General features: G+C 45.2%; 1 protein-coding gene across 4 annotated transcripts in view; it reads left to right on the top strand.

Annotated features, from left to right (window-relative positions):
* The window catches only part of USP47 (ubiquitin specific peptidase 47), a 309,973-nt gene that overhangs the window by 119,612 nt on the left and 173,210 nt on the right, over positions 1 to 17,151 (top strand). The window lies entirely within an intron of this gene.

The following is a 17,151-nucleotide window of genomic DNA, read 5'->3' as shown; positions in this document are numbered from 1 at the left end:
CTGATCTCAAAGAGGGAGGGAGGGAGAGTTGTGAACTTCTTAGTCGTCACAGAGTCTTATCTACATATTTCTATTTGTGAAGATCACCAAATGTATCTACAGTTTGCAGTCCTGGGGAATTATTTTCAATTTTGGTGCATCATTTAGATAGGCCATGGCTCCGAGAACCTTTCTTGGCAGCTGTGCTATGGAAATGAATCATCCTGGTGCATCTGTATATAGACTATTGGTTGATTCAAGCAAAGTCCTTCAGAGAATGTGAGTTGACAATAGCTCTGCTGATTTGTTTCATGCAGGATTTGGCCTGGGTCATCAACTTAGTGAAAAGTAAACTCATTCTGTGATAGTCTTTGGAGTATCTGGGTGCCCTATTCAATACCCTGAAAGGGGAAGGTGTTTTAGAGCTGGGACAGGATCTTTGGATTACATCCAAGTGCTGGGATTGGTAGCAGTGATCTCATTCCTAGTCCCATGGGCCAGAGCCTATATGTGCCAATTACAGAGGTCATTCCTGTCTTGTTGGTCGGTTCAGATGCAGAATTTGAGGGTGAGTTTTCCCTGTCTGTGGAAGGTGAGATCTAGTTTGTCATTGTGGTTTCAGGAGAAGAATCTGGATACCAGAGTGGGTTTGGAGGCTCCACAATGGGTCCTTGACATAATAGTTGTGTGCGTAAATGGTTGGGGTCCATTGCCAGGGCAAAGTGTACCAGCATCGGTGGAATGCAAAGTGGTCCATCAGTCATTTAGAGATGAAAGATACTTGTCTAGCACCGTGGACCCTCCTCCTGTTATGGAACAAAGTGGTTTGGATCTTGTTGGACAAAATGACAGTGATAACTTAAGTCAACCATCAAAGGGGCACCAGGAGCAGACAAATATCAGAGCAACTAGCTCCACTACTGAATTGGGCAGGGAGGCACCTGATGGGATAGAAAATGTACATAAGTAATGCCATACTGGGAAAAGACCAAAGGTCCATCGAGCCCAGCATCCTGTCCACGACAGCGGCCAATCCAGGTCAAGGGCACCTGGCAAGCTACCCAAACGAGCAAACATTTTATACATGTTATTCCCGAAATTGTGGATTTTTCCCAAGTCCATTTAGTAGCGGTCTATGGACTTGTCCCTTAGGAAACCGTCCAACCCTTTTTAAAACTCTGCCAAGCTAACTGCCTTCACTACGTTCTCCGGCAACGAATTCCAGAGTTTAATTATGCGTTGGGTGAAGAAAATTTTCTCCTATTTGTTTTAAATTTACTACACTGGAGTTTCATCGCATGCCCCCTAGTCCTAGTATTTTTGGAAAGCGTGAACAGACGCTTCACATCCACCTGTTCCACTCCACTCATCATTTTATATACCTCTATCATGTCTCCCCTCAGCTGTCTCTTCTCCAAGCTGAAAAGCCCTAGCCTCCTTAGTCTTTCTTCATAGGGAAGTCGTCCCATCCCCGCTATCATTTTAGTCGCCCTTCGCTGCACCTTTTCCAATTCTACTATATCTTTCTTGAGATGCGGCAATCAGAATTGAACACAATACTCAAGGTGCGGTTGCACCATGGAGCGATACAATGGCATTATAACATCCTCACATCTGTTCTCCATACCTTTCCTAATACCCAACATTCTATTCGCTTTCCTAGCCGCAGCAGCACACTGAGCAGAAGGTTTCAGTGTATTATCAACGATGACACCCAGATCCCTTTCTTGGTTCGTAACTCCTAACGTGGAACCTTGCATGACGTAGCTATAATTCGGGTTCTTTTTTCCCACATGCATCACCTTGCACTTGTTCACATTAAACATCATCTGCTATTTAGCTGCCCAGTCTCACAGTCTCGTAAGGTCCTTCTGTAATTTTTCACAATCCTCTCGCGAGTTAACGACTTTGAATAACTTTGTGTCATCAGCAAATTTAATTACCTCGCTGGTTACTCCCATCTCTAAATCATTTATAAATATATTAAAAAGCAGCGGTCCTAGCACTGACCCCTGAGGAACACCACTAACTAAGTAACTAACTACGTAAATAAGATTAACAGCCCATACTGTTACTGGTATATGAGTTGAACCCCACTAACTACCCTTCTCCATTGTGAATACTGCCCATTTAACCCCACTCTCTGTTTCCTATCCTTCAGCCAGTTTTTAATCCACAATAGGACATTTCTTCCTATCCCATGGCCCTCCAATTTCCTCTGAAGCCTTTCATGAGGTACCTTATCAGACGCCTTTTGAAAATCCAGATACACAATATCAACCGGCTTCCCTTTGTCCACATGTTTGTTTACTCCTTCAAAGAATTGAAGTAAATTGGTCAGGCAAGATTTCCCCACACTAAAGCCGTGCTGACTTTGTCTCAATAATCCATGTTCTTGGATGTGCTCTGTAATTTTGTTTTAAATAATAGCCTCTACCATTTTCCCTGGCACCGATGTCAGACTCACCGGTCTATAATTTCCCGGATCTCCCCTGGAACCTTTTTTAAAAAATCGGCGTTACATTGGCCACCCTCCAATCTTCCGGTACCATGCCTGATTTTAAGGATAAATTGCATATCACTAATAGAAGCTCCGCAAGCATATTTCCTGAGCAGGAGTACATTAGTTCTCCGAGGACAAGCAGGCTTCTATCTTCTCATATGTGGGTGATGCCGATCTAAGTCGCCAAGCTATCATTTGCCATACTAAAAGAGAAAGCTTTGTGGAGCCTTCCTGCCAGTCGCGCGAACGCAGTCTCCTCAGTTCTCTTTTTTCCGCGTGAGAAGATTGTTTTATGTCCTTTCCTCACTCACCTGTTTTTTGAGAGCTATTTCATGTCTTTTAGCTATTTTTCTACTGTACTCTCTTTGGCTCCTTTTGTTGGAAACCTTTATTACCCTTCCTTCAATTTCTTTAAAATAGTTTTGCCCAGTTTTAAGTTTTATTATTTTTTCCATCGTCAGTGGACTGCTTTTAGGCCCTGACTTTGGTTGTTTTTTGCTGTGCCTTGCCCCCTTTTCAGGCACCATAGAGTTGTTTAATTTAGCCGACAAAAGTTTTTCTGTCTATGTCCACGAAGATTCCCAGTGGCTTCAAGCGCTGTACCAGGTGCAATCGGACTGTCTCGGAAAAAGACATCCATTCTTGGTGTCTGCAGTGTGTTTTGCCCAACCATAGCCATGCTAACTGTATTCTCTGTCTTCACATGAAGAAGAGGACCCAGACTTCATGAGAGACTCAACGAGAGAGGATTTTTGGAGCCAAGTCTGGTTCCTCGGCATCAATGTCGAGCATTGCACCAGTATTGGGAACATCGGTAAGCATGGCTGCTTCTAGACCGTTAGACAGTGGGAGCAGTGAAGCATCGAGTGGGTCTCCACCTGTCTTGAGGCCTCCTGCTGTGTAGGCTCCCCAGGACCATCCATCATTGGACCTGACCCTGAGGCGACGTGAGGATTCAGCGTCCTCATTGGCACCGAGGAGCCTTGGTGACACACTTCAAGAGAAGGCCATGAAGCATCGTCCTTGGTCACCCTTGATGCATGGTGCCATGGGAGCTCTGGTGCATCAAATGATTTGGGGTCCAAGAAATGTTGGTGCTGGGAGGATCGCTCCCCCTCCATACAGGAGGTTCTGATGCGCCTGTATCCAAGCAGGTGGGTTTTTCAAATAGTCCATCTTGGATATGCCCTCAATTAGCATCTCAAACCTCCAAATTGCCCACCAAGAGCTCATTCATTCAGCTCTCAGCACAGGCAGGTACTTGCAGAGAAACTCTCCGCCCTTCTAAAGACCCATGTGTTCAAACCCGTTTCACCAGGGGAAGAAGGGCAGGGATTCTATTCCAGGTACTTCCTTGTACAGAAAAAGACAGGGGGGATGCGTCCCATCCTAGACCTAAGGGCCTTGAGCAAATTTCTAGTCCAACAAAAGTTATATAAGTACATAAGTACATAAGTAGTGCCATACTGGGAAAGACCAAAGGTCCATCTAGCCCAGCATCCTGTCACCGACAGTGGCCAATCCAGGTCAAGGGCACCTGGCACGCTCCCCAAACGTAAAAACATTCCAGACAAGACAAGTTCAGAATGGTTTCTGTGGGCACCCTTCTTCCAATGATCAGGAAAACAATTAGTTATGCTCTCTGGACTTAAAGAATGCATATACTCGCATACTGATACTTCCAGCCCATCAGAAGTATCTTCGATTTTCGCTGGGAACACGTCACTTTCAGTATCGCGTATTGCCTTTTGGCTTAGCATCAGCTCCAAGCGTCTTCATCAAGTGTCTAGTGGTAGTTGCAGCATCGCTACGCAGACTGGGGAGTCCAAGTGTTCCCGTATCTCAACGATTGGCTTGTGAAGAGCACCTCAGAGGATGGTGCTTGGGAGTCCATGCAGATAACTATTCCAGTGCTTGAGCTACTAGGGTTTGTTTTAAACTACCCCAACTCCCATCTCCACCCTGTCCAGCGATTGGAGTTCATAGGAGCCCTGCTCGACACACAGAGGGTTTGAGCCTACCTCCCGGAAATGAGAGTGGACAATCTGGTCTCGCATGCATCCCAAGGTTTGTGCCTCTCAGCAGGTCACAGCTCAGCAGATGTTGGGCTATATGGCTTCCACAGTGTACGTTACACCCATGGACCCTGGCTTCTCAGTGGTATCAAGCCACGGGGAGTCTAGAAGATGTCATCCAAGTGTCCCCAGAGCTTGTACGCTCTGTTCAGTGGTGGACAGTTCAATACAATTTTACTCTGGGACTTCCATTCCAAATTTCTCAGCCACAAAAAGTGCTGACGATGGATGCATCTCTCTTGGGATGGGGAGCACATGTAGATGGGGTTCACACTCAAGTTGCTTGGTCCGTCCAGGAAACAAACCTTCAGATCAATCTCCTGGAACTTAGGGCGATCTGGAACGCTCTAAAGGCTTTCAGAGATTGGCTGTCTCACCAAATTGTTCTCATCCAAACAATCAGGTTGCAATGTATTACACCAACAAGCAGGGGGGTACCGGATCATGCCCTCTGTGTCAGGAGGCTGTCCGGATGTGGCATTGGGCTCTCCAACACTGTGTGTTCTTTGAGCCACTTATCTGGCGGACACAAACAATACCCTGGCCGACAGGCTGAGCAGGATAATGCAACCATGCAAGTGGTCTCTCAATATGGGCATAGCCCACAAGACCTTCTGAGCGTGGGTCACCCCCTTGGTGGATCTTTTTGCCACTCAGATCAACTGCAAGGTCCCTCAGTTCTGTTCCAGGCTGCAGGCCCATGACAGACTGGCGTCAGATGCTTTCCTTCTCAGTTGGGGGGCAGGTCTTCTGTATGCGTATCCTCCAATACCTCTAGTAAGAAAAAGTTTGTTGAAACTCAAGCAAGACTGCGGAACCATGATTCTGATCGTGCCATACTGACCGCAGCAGATTTGGTTCTCTCTTCTTTTGGAGTTATCCTCCGAAGAACCATGGAGATTGGAGTGTTTACCGACCCTCATTACTCAGAACGAGGGGTCACTTCTACATTCCAACCTCCAGTCTGTGGCTCTCTCAGCTTGGATGTTGAGAGCCTAGAATTTGCTTCCTTAGGGCTCTCGGAGGGTGTATCCCGTGTTTTGCTGGCTTCCAGGAAAGATTCCTCTAAGAGGTGTTATTCTTTTAAATGGAGGAGTTTTGCCATCTGGTGTGAGAGCAAGGCCTTAGATCCCCTTACTTGCCCTACACAGACCTTACTTGAATACCTTCTACACTTATCAGAGTCTGGTCTCAAGACCAACTCTATAAGAGTTCACCTTATTGCAATTAGTGCTTATCATCAATGTGTAGATGGCAAGCCCATCTCTGAACAGCCTTTAGTTGTTCACTTCTTGAGAGGTTTGCTTTTGTCAAAGCCCCCTGTCAAACCACCAGTGTCATGGTATCTCAATGTCGTTCTCACCCAGCTGATGAAACTCTTTTTGAGCCACTGAATTCCTGCCATATGAAGTACTTGACCTGGAGTGTCATTTTCTTGGAGGCTGTTACTTGTGCTCGTAGGGTCAGTGAGCTTCAGGCCTTATTAGTGGATGCACCTTATACTAAGTTTCATCACAGTAGAGTAGTTCTCCACACGCACCCTATGTTCTTGCCGAAGGTGGCATCTGAGTTCCATCTGAGCCAGTCGATTGTCTTGCCAGCTTCTTTCCCTGACAGCTTGCACACCTTAGATTGCAAGAGAGCATTGGCCTACTACATGGAGCAGTCAGTCCTCCCAGCCTTTTGTTTCTTTTGATCCCAACAGAATGGGGGTCGCCATAAGGAAATGCACCATTTCAATTTGGCTGGCAGATTGCATTTTTCACATGCTCAGGCTGAGCTGTCCTTGGAGGGTCATGTCACGGCTCATAATGTCAGAGCCATGGCAGCGTGGTAGCCCACTTAAGGTCAGTCTTCATTGAAAGAAATTTGCAAGGCTGTGACTTCTTCAGTCCACACATTCACATCTCACATCTCATCTTGAGCAGGATACCCGATGTGACAGTTGGTTTGGGCAGTCAGTGTTGCAGAATCTGTTTAGGGTCTGGAATCCAACTCCACCTTCCTAGGCCTGTTTTATTCTGTTCCAGACTGCACTCTTATTCAGATTGTATATATTTTCAGGTTAAGCTCTCTCTTTTACTGTGGCAAATGCCGGACCAGGCAGCACAGATTGGCATCACCCACATGAGAATATGAAGCCTGCTGTCCTTGAAGAGTACCTGCTACAGGTAAGTATCTTCATTATCCCTAAGAATGGCTTCTGGTGGTCTCAGCATTCAAAAACAATGCTAGGGGACTCAGGTCATGGATCTGATGGCAACATGGGAGAATACTAAAGTGCCCAAGTTTTACATCGTTAGGAAGGAGCATTTGCTCAGAGAGTCTGAACATTCTGGTTTGGCAGTGTCTTCGGGAAGGATTGCTTTGTGTTCACTCCATGGCTGCTTCTGGGCAGGGTGATCCCACTACTACTGCTAATTTCTATAGCACTGCTGTATACGTACGTAGTGCTGTGCACATTATATGTAGGTACTTACGCTGTCCCTAGAGGGCTCACAATCTAAGTTGTGTACCTGGGGCAATGGAGGGTTAAGTGACTTGCTCAAGATCACAAGAAGCTACAGTGGGACTTGAACCCAGTTTGCCAGGATCAAAGCCCACACTGCACTAATATAGTAACATAGTAGATGATGGCAGAGAAAGACCTGTACGGTCCATCCAGTCTGCCCAACAAAATAAACTCATATGTGCTTTTTTATGTAAACATGACCTTGATTTGTATCTGCCATTTTCAGGGCACAGACTGTAGACGTCTGCCCAGCACTAACCCCGCCTCCCACCACCGGTGCTACCACCCAATCTCCGCTAAGCTTCTGAGGATCCATTGCTTCTAAACAGGATTCCTTTATGTTTATCCCACGCACTTTTGAATTCTGTTACCATTTTCATCTCTACCACCTCCCTCGGGAGGACATTCTAAGTATCCACCACTCTCTCCGTGAAAAAAATATTCCTGACATTTTTCTTGAGTCTGCCTCCCTTTAATCTCATTTCATGTCCTCTAGTTCTACTGCCTTCCCACCTACAGAAAAGGTTTGTATGTGAATTAATACCTATCAAATATTTGAACGGCTGTATCATAGCACCCCTGTTTCTCAGGAGTGGAGGAGTAGCCTAATCATTAGGCTACTCCTCCACTCCTCCAAAAAATAGTTTCCTAGGGCCTTTGTTCTTGATGGCTGCAGATTGTCCAAGGTTGTGGTATGCAGATTTCTTCAGATTAAAAGAGAGGATCCATTGCTATTCTTAATTGTGAGAGGACTTCTGTTTCAGTGGCTCATGTATGTCTCCATTCTGTATTATGGCTTGGCTGTGAAGTGGGCAAGATTGAGGCGAGGCTATTCCACTCAGAAAATTTCAACCCTATTGCAGGCTAGAAAGAAATCCACTTCCCTTGCATGTGTCCGAGTATGTAGGATCTTTGAAGCATGGCGTAGGGATCATAGTCTGCATCCCTTTGGTGTGTCTCTTCTGAATATTTTGACCTTTTTTGCAGGAAGGTCTTGACAAAGGGTTTGGCTTCAAACTCGCTGCAATTTCAGTTGGAGGCCATTTCTTATTATAGAGGACCTATTTGGGTTCCCTTTGTCTGCTGACCCAGTTGTCAGGCATTTTTTGAGAAGAAGCAATTTCACCACCCCTTCCCCTTCAGCATCAGGTGGTGGTTTTGCCATTTCACATTATTCAGTTTTGTTTACGGTGTTTCAAGATGCATGGAATTGTGATGGTTCTGCAGGTCTGCATCTGTTGGATGTGCATATAATCCTGTGGAGTTACTAAGAGTGACCAAGGACTTCATAAATCAGATCACCTCTTTGTTATTCAGGGAAGCCCAGGGAGGGTAAGGTGGCATTGAAAACCGTACATCGCACACAGTTTTTTTAGTGTCCCCGGGTCTTAGGAATCATTCTACCAAAGCGCAGGCATCATCTTAGGCTGAATATAGTCTAGTACCACCCCAGGATATTTGTAAAATGGCTGCCTGATTGGCTCTGCACTCTTTTGTCCGGCACTGTAGATTGGCTGTTGAGGCAAAACAGGGCATGGGACTTTGGAGCCAGCCTGTTCAAAGCAGGCATGTCAAGCCTCTCCCTATTTAGTTACTGCTTGAGTATTTCTCAGTATCTGGATTGATCTGGTGGGGCAATGAGGAAGGAGAAATTATGCCTTTCCTGCTAATTTTCTTTCCTTGACTCCCTCCAGAGCAATTCAGAACCCAGCCCTAGAAATCTTTACGCCCTTCAGGAGTTGGGTGTACTGCTATTGTTCTACTACTACTACTATTTAGCATTTCTATAGCGCTACAAGGCATACGCAGCGCTGTAACATTATGCTCCCTTTCAACATTATGCTGGTGATTATGTATATTATTACTTAGTGGGTCAGTTGCTGATTTGATTGACAGTTATTTTAATGCTCTCTAAGTGATAATTAAGGGGAATAAGTATCAAGTTGCCTTGTTATAGAAATACTGGCTAGCTATGGACTGCACAGGACCCTTATAGGGTGATGTCATCAAACTGGTAGTTTTCAGTCACCATCTGCTGGTAGGTCAGAGGTAGGCAGCCATGGTTCTTGAGGGCCACAACCCAGTCGGATTTTCAAGATTTCCATAATGAATATGCATGAGATTGATTTTTTAATATTGTCAGCTAACTTGATTTTTTTTCAAGAAATATGGCATTTAAAATTTTTTAAAAATTAACCAAATAATGCTGAATGTCTACACTGTCTAGTTAACTTTTAAGCACACTGCCAGCATGCTCCATGCCCCTCCTAAAGTTAATTGGTTAGATTTTAACTTGGCAGTAAGTTGTTCAGTTAAAATTTGTGGTGAGAAACCTGAGAAATTTAAGTTCCATGATTCATCTGATAAACTCCTGATGTTCATTGTATATCATCTGTATGTCAACTCCCATTTTGTTTGTCCATTAATCCACAAACAATAATAGTTTCTTCTTTGTAGACTGCATATGAATTACAAAGTTGTATGCAGGAGAAAAGTAGCCCATTGTCAAAAAGTTGTGAAGCAAACTGAACTCACAATTTGCAAATGTTAATGGGACTTATAGAAGAGTTTGGGGGGTTTTCCAGGATGAACACTTGGATGTAGAAATGTTATCAGAAATTAGGGAGGCTAATAAACTGGGCAACACAATAATAATGGTTGATTTCAGTTACCCCGATATTGACTGGGTAAATGTAACATCAGGGCTAGGGAGGTAAAATTCCTTGATGAAATCAAGGACTGCTTTATGGAGCAGCTGGTACAGAAGCCAACAAGAGAAGGAAAAATTCTAGACCTAGTCCTTAGTGGAGCATATGATCTGGTGCAGGAGGTAGTGGTGCTGGGGCCACTTGATAACAGTGATCATATTATGACCAGATTTGATATCAGCTTTGCATTTAACTTTCATAAAGGAGACTATGGTAAAATGAGAAATATGGTGAAAAACAAAAATTGAGGAGCAGCTGCAAAGGCCAAAAATTTACATCAGGCATGGATTCTGTTCTAAAATACCGTCCTGGAAGCCCAGGCCAAATATATTCCATGTATTAAAAAAAAGGAGGAAGGAAGACCAAATGACAGTTGGCGTGGTTAAAAAGTGAGGTGAAGGAAGCTATTAGAGCTAAAAGAAAATCCTTCAGAAAATGGAAGAAGGAACTGACTGAAAATAATAAGAAACAGCATAAGGAACGGCAAGTCAAATGCAAAGCGGTGATAAGGAAGGCAAAGAGAGACTTTGAGCATTGGAGGCAAAAACACATAGTAAAAGTTTTTTTAGGTATATTAAAAGCAAGAAGCCATTTACAGGGAGATGTACAATTTCAGGCATACCTGTTTGAAAAGTGGGAAGCATATATTACTCACAATGATGCGCATGCAGAGACACAACCGGTGCTGTTTTGGAACGCGTCCAAGGCAGTGCTAAGGGGAGATATTATTGCATGCTGTAGCTCCCGGCGCAGGCACCAACAAGCCAGTATCTTACATTTAGAGAAGCAATTCCAGAAGGCAAGGCGCACACATATGCGTAAACCCACTCCAGAGTCCTTGGAGGCATTGAGGGTGGTTCAGGTGGCGCTGAACACCCTTCTGCATGAACGGGAGACACGGTCCTCCCTATATTACAAATACAAATTAAGTAGATTTGGGAATAAAGCAGGTCCCTTGTTGGTGAGAGTGGTCAAAAATTGGGGGGGGGGTCCCGGGCCATTGTAGCGTTGAAAAACCAGGCTGGGTCATTGGTTAATACTAGAGAAGAGATCACGCAGATATTTGATAGGTATTATACCAAGCTGTATACGGCTGGGTCAGCAGGAGAAGTACAGATAACCCGGAATTATCTGCGGAAAGCTGGTTTGGACGGGTTGACTGAGGAAGAGAGAGAGGGATTAAATGCTCCTTTGACAGTGGAAGAGTTGAAAGGGGCGATTAAAAGCTTAAATCTCCATTCGGCCCCATGACCAGACGGTTATACCGGGGAGTACTATAAAATGCTGTCCCCAGAGGCATTAGCTTCCTTGCTAGAATACTATGAGGGTGTAATAGACGCAGGCCAGTTCCCTCCATATGCAAATCAGGCACTAATCACTTTAATCCCCAAACCTGGCAGGTCACCGGACAGGGCAGATGCTTATAGGCCCATATCACTACTTAACGTAGATACTAAGATACTGGCCAAGGTAATGGCCGAAAGATTAGCAGACTGCCTACCCCGTTTAATAGGTAAAGAACAGGTAGGATTTGTGAGAGGCCGACAAACTACCCAAAATGTTCGCAGATTACTTTTGGCAATGGCAGTTTATATAGAGAAAGCTGAGCCGGCTTGGGTACTCAGCTTAGACGCTGAAAAAGCGTTTGATCGGGTGCAATGGGATTTACCTGTTTCAGACGCTTGAGTATATGGGTTTTAATGGTAGGTTCTTAAATATAATTAAAGTTCTTTACTGTCACCCCACGGCGAGAGTGTTGGTAAATGGCCTGCGGGGCAGTGAATTTGAAATAGAGCGAGGCACTAGGCAGGGCTGCCCCCTCTCTCCCTTGCTGTTCATATTTATTTATTTATTTATTGCATTTGTATCCCACATTTTCCCACCTATTTGTGGGTTCAGTGTGGCTTACAATACATTGTGAATGGTGGAAATACAGTTTGTTACAACTCGGTTATGGATTACATTGTGAGTGGTTATGCGAAAACAAAGTTAAAGTGTCGTTAAGGGAATAGAACAATGGAGAAGAACAATGGAAAAGAAACAACGGGAACTAATATGGCAACTGAACAGTAGTAGAAGAACAATTCGGTATAACATTTTTCTATGAGTATATTGGCATTGGAACCTCTGCTGCGCACGCTGAAAGCAGAAAAAAGAGTTGAGGGGGTCCAGGTGGGGAGACAGTCAACAAAAGTGCTGGCGTATGCCGACGATTTGCTGCTAACGGTGACCAACCCACAAAGATCTACAGAGGTTATGTTGGAACACATTAAACAATATGGGTACATATCAGGATTCCAAATAAACTTGTCAGAATCGGTGGTATTACAGGTAGGTCACACGGGGGGGGGGGGGAGTTCGGGGAAGACAGACACCATTCCAGGTGGCCCAGGGTAAATTCAAATATTTAGGTGTCCTGGTTCCAGCAGAGATGAGGGAGTTATACGACCTTAATATACAGAGACTACTAAGGGATACTAGAAATAGTCTACAAGCATGGACGACACTGCCCCTCTCTCTGTTGGGCCGAATAGCCTTATTCAATATGATCATTGCCCCGAAGTGGTTATACGTCCTGCAAACTTTGCCACTGTATTTGAATAAGAAGGATGAGAAAGAGTTGGACAGATTAATACAAAAATACCTATGGTGCAGTAAAAGAGCTCGATTGCCTGTGAGGGTACTATGCACGCCAGTGGAATACGGAGGCTTAGGACTGCTGAGTGTGAGGTACTTTAATGTGGCCAGTGGAATGAGAAACGTGAATGATTGGTTCCGAGGAATATGTGACTTTTCAGATATCCCAGTGGAACTGAGCCTTACCTTGGGGATTCATTTCAGCAATTACTTGCACTCGACTGGAGCACCCGTTCCGCAGGTATTGCGACAATCCCTGATCATGGAAACAGCGGTGGCGACATGGAAGTGGGTCTGTCGGATGCATCATTTTTCCCACAAAGGTTTCACCATACTTACCTATATGTGACAACATGGCGTTTGAACCAGGCCGTATGTACAGGACATTTAAGAGATGGAAAAAATGTGGATTGGAGTACCTGCTGCAGGTGTTGACCCGGGAGGGACGCATGAAATCATTTGAAGACTTGAAAAAAGAGTATGACTTTCTTGATGGAGATCGGTTTTATTACAAACAATTAAAACACTATGTAGCGTCCCTGCCCTGGGAGCATCTGGCGGAAGACACCCAGGAGGAGCTTGCGTTGGCTTTCTCCCTGGAAGCCCAACAAAAAGTGCCACTCTCTCATCATCATAGACACGTAAAAGATACCATGCCAGAACCGGATTATAAAACCCTATCTCAGCAGTGGACAATAGATCTTAAGACAGATATTGCGCCAACACTGGTACAGTCTCATATACTATCAATCAGACATAGTAACATAGTAGATGACGGCAGAAAAAGACCTGCACGGTCCATCCAGTCTGCCCAACAAGATAAACTCATATGTGCTACTTTTTGTGTATACCTTACCTTGATTTGTACCTGTCCTTTTCAGGGCACAGACCGTATAAGTCTGCCCAGCACTATCCCTGCCTCCCAACCACCAGCCCCGCCTCCCACCACCAGTTCTGGCACAGACCGTATAAGTCTGCCCAGCACCATCCCCGCCTCCCGCCACTGGCTCTGCCACCCAAGTAAGAGACAAGTAAGTGGTACTACCGTGTTTCCCCGAAAATAGGGCATCCCCATAAAATAACACCTACCGAGGTTTTTGATGCCCTTGGAAAATATAAGGCCTCCCCCGAAAGTAAGGCCTAGCAAAGTTTTTCTTTTACCGGTAAGTAGGGTTGCCCCCCCCCCCCCCCCCACCTGAGATCGCCGGGCCCCCCTCTGTCGCTCCAAAACTAACCCCCCACCCGAGGTCACCCCCCCACCCGAGATGGCGCCCCCATCCGAAGTCGCCGGACCCCACCCCCCTCCGTCGCTCCGAAACTAACCTGAACTTAAGCCTCCTTTCACTTTCCTTCCAGTTCGCAGGAGCAGCAGGGCAGGCCACTCCTTCCTTCCATGTCCCGCCCTCGCCTGACGTAACGTAACGTCAGGCGAGGGTGGTGCACGGAAGGAAGGAGAGGCCTGCCCTGCTGCTCCTGCGAACTGGAAGGAAAGTGAAAGGAGGCTTAAGTTCAGGTTAGTTTCGGAGCGACGGAGGGGGGTGGGGTCCGGTGACTTCGGGTGGGAGCGCCATCTCGGGTGGGGGGGGGGAGCGACCTCGGGTGGGGGGTTACCGGTAGTTGCAGGAGCGACGGAGGGAAAGTGGGCGGGCCAACCGTGTTTCCCTGAAATACTAAGACATCCCCTGAAAATAAGACCTAGAATCTTTTTGGGCGCAAAAATTAATATAAGACAGTGTCTTATATTCGGGGAAACACGGTATTGCTAAAATTAGGGGAGAGGGGGATCAGGTTTTTCTGCAGGATGGGGAGATTAGGGATCAATTTGTCCAGTATTATACAGCTTTATACTCAGAGACTAGTGGGTCCAGTATAGAGATACAGAAATATCTGGAGCGAGTGGATCTTCCAAAATTAACGGAAGAGCAAAGGGGACATATGGAGAAGCCTATCTCTGTGGATGAGATACAGGGAGTAATAAGGGGGCTGAAAGGGGGTAAAGCACCGGGAATGGATGGCTACACAGCCAAGTTCTACAAGGCTGGGTAGGGAATTGGGACCCCAGCTGCAAAGGGTCGGAAATGAATGTTTTAAAAGCAGGGAACTACCACCAAGCATGCAGGTAGCGGGCATATCAGTGATCCTAAAGGCAGGGCGAGATTCGACTACCTGCGGCTCGTATAGACCTATATCCTTAATTAATGTTGATGCAAAAATATTAGCAAAAGTCATGGCCAAAAGGCTAAAGAAGATCTTACCCCATTTAATCCATGTAGATCAATCGGGCTTCATTTCCCAGAGACAGGTTGCTGATAACATTAGGAGATCACTTCATATCACATGGGGAGCACAACAGAAAGGGGAGGCATTTGCTTTACTAACTACGGATGCAGAAAAAGCATTCAACAGGGCAGTGATGTATAAAATGGGATTTGGGGTAGGATTTATTGGATGGTAGAAAGGGCTATATAAAGCTCCAGTAGCAAGGATAAAAGTAAATGGAGGTTACTCACAACAATTCTCTATTCAACGCGGAACTAGACAGGGGTGTCCTTTGTCACCCTTGATATTTGCTCTGGCAATAGAACCTTAGGTCAAAGAATAAGAGAGGCGAGTAATATAAAGGGGTACCAAGGAGAAGGTAGAGAACATAAAATTGCGATGTTTGCTGACGATATTCTGTTCTAGGGGGAGGTAGAGAACATAACATTGTGATGTTTGCTAACGATATTCTGTTCTATGTTAGAGATCCAGTAGGGTCACTGCCTCACATATGTGCAGAACTTCAGGCCTTTCGGGGGAGTATCTGGCTTCAAAGTTAATCATGCTAAGTCGGAAATAATGGGGTTAACTTTGAGTGACCAGGAGATGGAGGGATTGTTGGCCTCCTTTTCCTTTAAAAGGGCAGGCAAAAGCTTTAAGTATTTGGGTATCCAGTTACCGAGTGACCTTACCCAAATATATGCACTGAACTATGTTCCTCTGATGCGAGAATTGCGGGCAGATATGAGCAGATGGAAAGCAGGGTGGCTATCTTGGTGGGGGAAAATAGCAGTGATTAAAATGAATATTGTTCCCCGCTTGTTATTTTTATTTCAGACTTTACCAATAGGAATCCCCCAGGGAGATTTAACTAGAATGCAAGTGGATATACTAAAGTTTACATGGGGAGGGAAATCAGCAAGGATCTCCAAAAAAATATTATGGGGAGGGATTGAAGATGGAGGGAGCAGCATGCCAAATATAATTTGGTATTACCAAGCTGCAGAATGGTCAAAGGGCGCGGCCTCTCTGGTGGCGCAATTGGAACAGGAGTTTGCTGGGGGTAGGAATTTGGGGGGGGGGGGTAGTTGTGGGCATCTAGGTTAAAAGGTAAGGTACAACAGTTAAAAATAGATAACCCGTTTGTGGCTCACTTAGTTAATACATGGAAATATTTAGAGTATAAACTTAAGAGGGGGAAGAAGGTGTCCACTTTAGCACACATCATACAGGAACCTGAATTCCCAGCAGGGGGAGAAGGAGGAATATTCAAAGAATGGAGGCAGAAGGGTCTGACGAAGTTTAGAGATCTCTTGGAAGATGGGGAGATGAAGACATTCGGAGAAATTCAACAGGAGTTTGAATTACCAGATACAGATCTGTTTGCATATACTCGGATAAGAATTTTTATGCGAGGTCAAGGGTGGCTGACGGGTGACCCACTGGAGAAGGAAGTTGGGGAAAATTTGTGGGTAACATTGGCCACAGGGATTAGGGGTATCTCCAGGCTTTACAAATACCTTAGAGGGGGATTGACAGATAAATTATCATTCACGAGTGACATACCAGTCCACACATTGGGAATTACAGTATAAATTTATTTTTCGAATGCACATAACCCCTAGAAGAGCATTTTACATGGGTCTGTCATCCTGGGGGGAGTGCCCGAAGTGTGGAGCAGAGGGTGCCACTTTAGGGCACATGTTTTGGACATGCAAAAGCATAGAAGAAATCTGGAAGACCATCATAAAATATGTTAACACAATTTGGCACCAGCGTTGGAGTTATGGTCCGGCTCTATTGTTTGGCCAACCTCAGCTGCGGTAGCCTTTGGTGAAGGGCTTTACGGCTTTCGTCGCTAGAGCCATGATAGTTGGCAAACAAATTATTCTGACAGAGTGGCCGTCGCCTAACGCTCCTACCCTCCAGCAGTGGCGGTCGAAAATGTTGTTAATGATGCGGATTGAGAGGGTAGGGATTGTTGACTTTGAATCACAAGAGGGGGAAAAATTTCAACAACTGTGGACACCTCTCTGGAGCACGTTAGCTCCATCTGCACGCAGTCATTTATTGAATTTATAAATAATGTGATGTTAGTCATAGAACAAAAAGGGGGGGGAACGGGGGGAGGGTTGGAGGGGATAGAAAGGGGAGGAGGAGAAGAAATTTAAAAATTCTTTCTTGTTTCAAGAGCAGTATTGTTATTGTTGTATTGTTTGAATAAAAATGATTTAAACATAAAAGCAAGAAGCCAGCAAAAGAATCGGTTGGACCACTAGATGACCTAGGGGTAAAAGGGGCACTCGGGGAAGATAAGGCCATAGTGGAGAGATTAAATGAATTCTTTGCTTCGGTCTTCACCAAGAAAGATTTGGGAGAGATACCGATACCAGAAACGGTATTCAAATCTTACGAGTCAGAGAGACAATGAAATCTCTATAAACCTGGAGGATGTAATGGTGCAATTTGCAAATTGAA

The sequence above is a fragment of the Microcaecilia unicolor genome, chromosome 4 (assembly GCF_901765095.1).
Source record: "Microcaecilia unicolor chromosome 4, aMicUni1.1, whole genome shotgun sequence".
NCBI lineage: Eukaryota > Metazoa > Chordata > Amphibia > Gymnophiona > Siphonopidae > Microcaecilia > Microcaecilia unicolor.
This window is presented reverse-complemented; position numbering and strand designations above follow the sequence as displayed.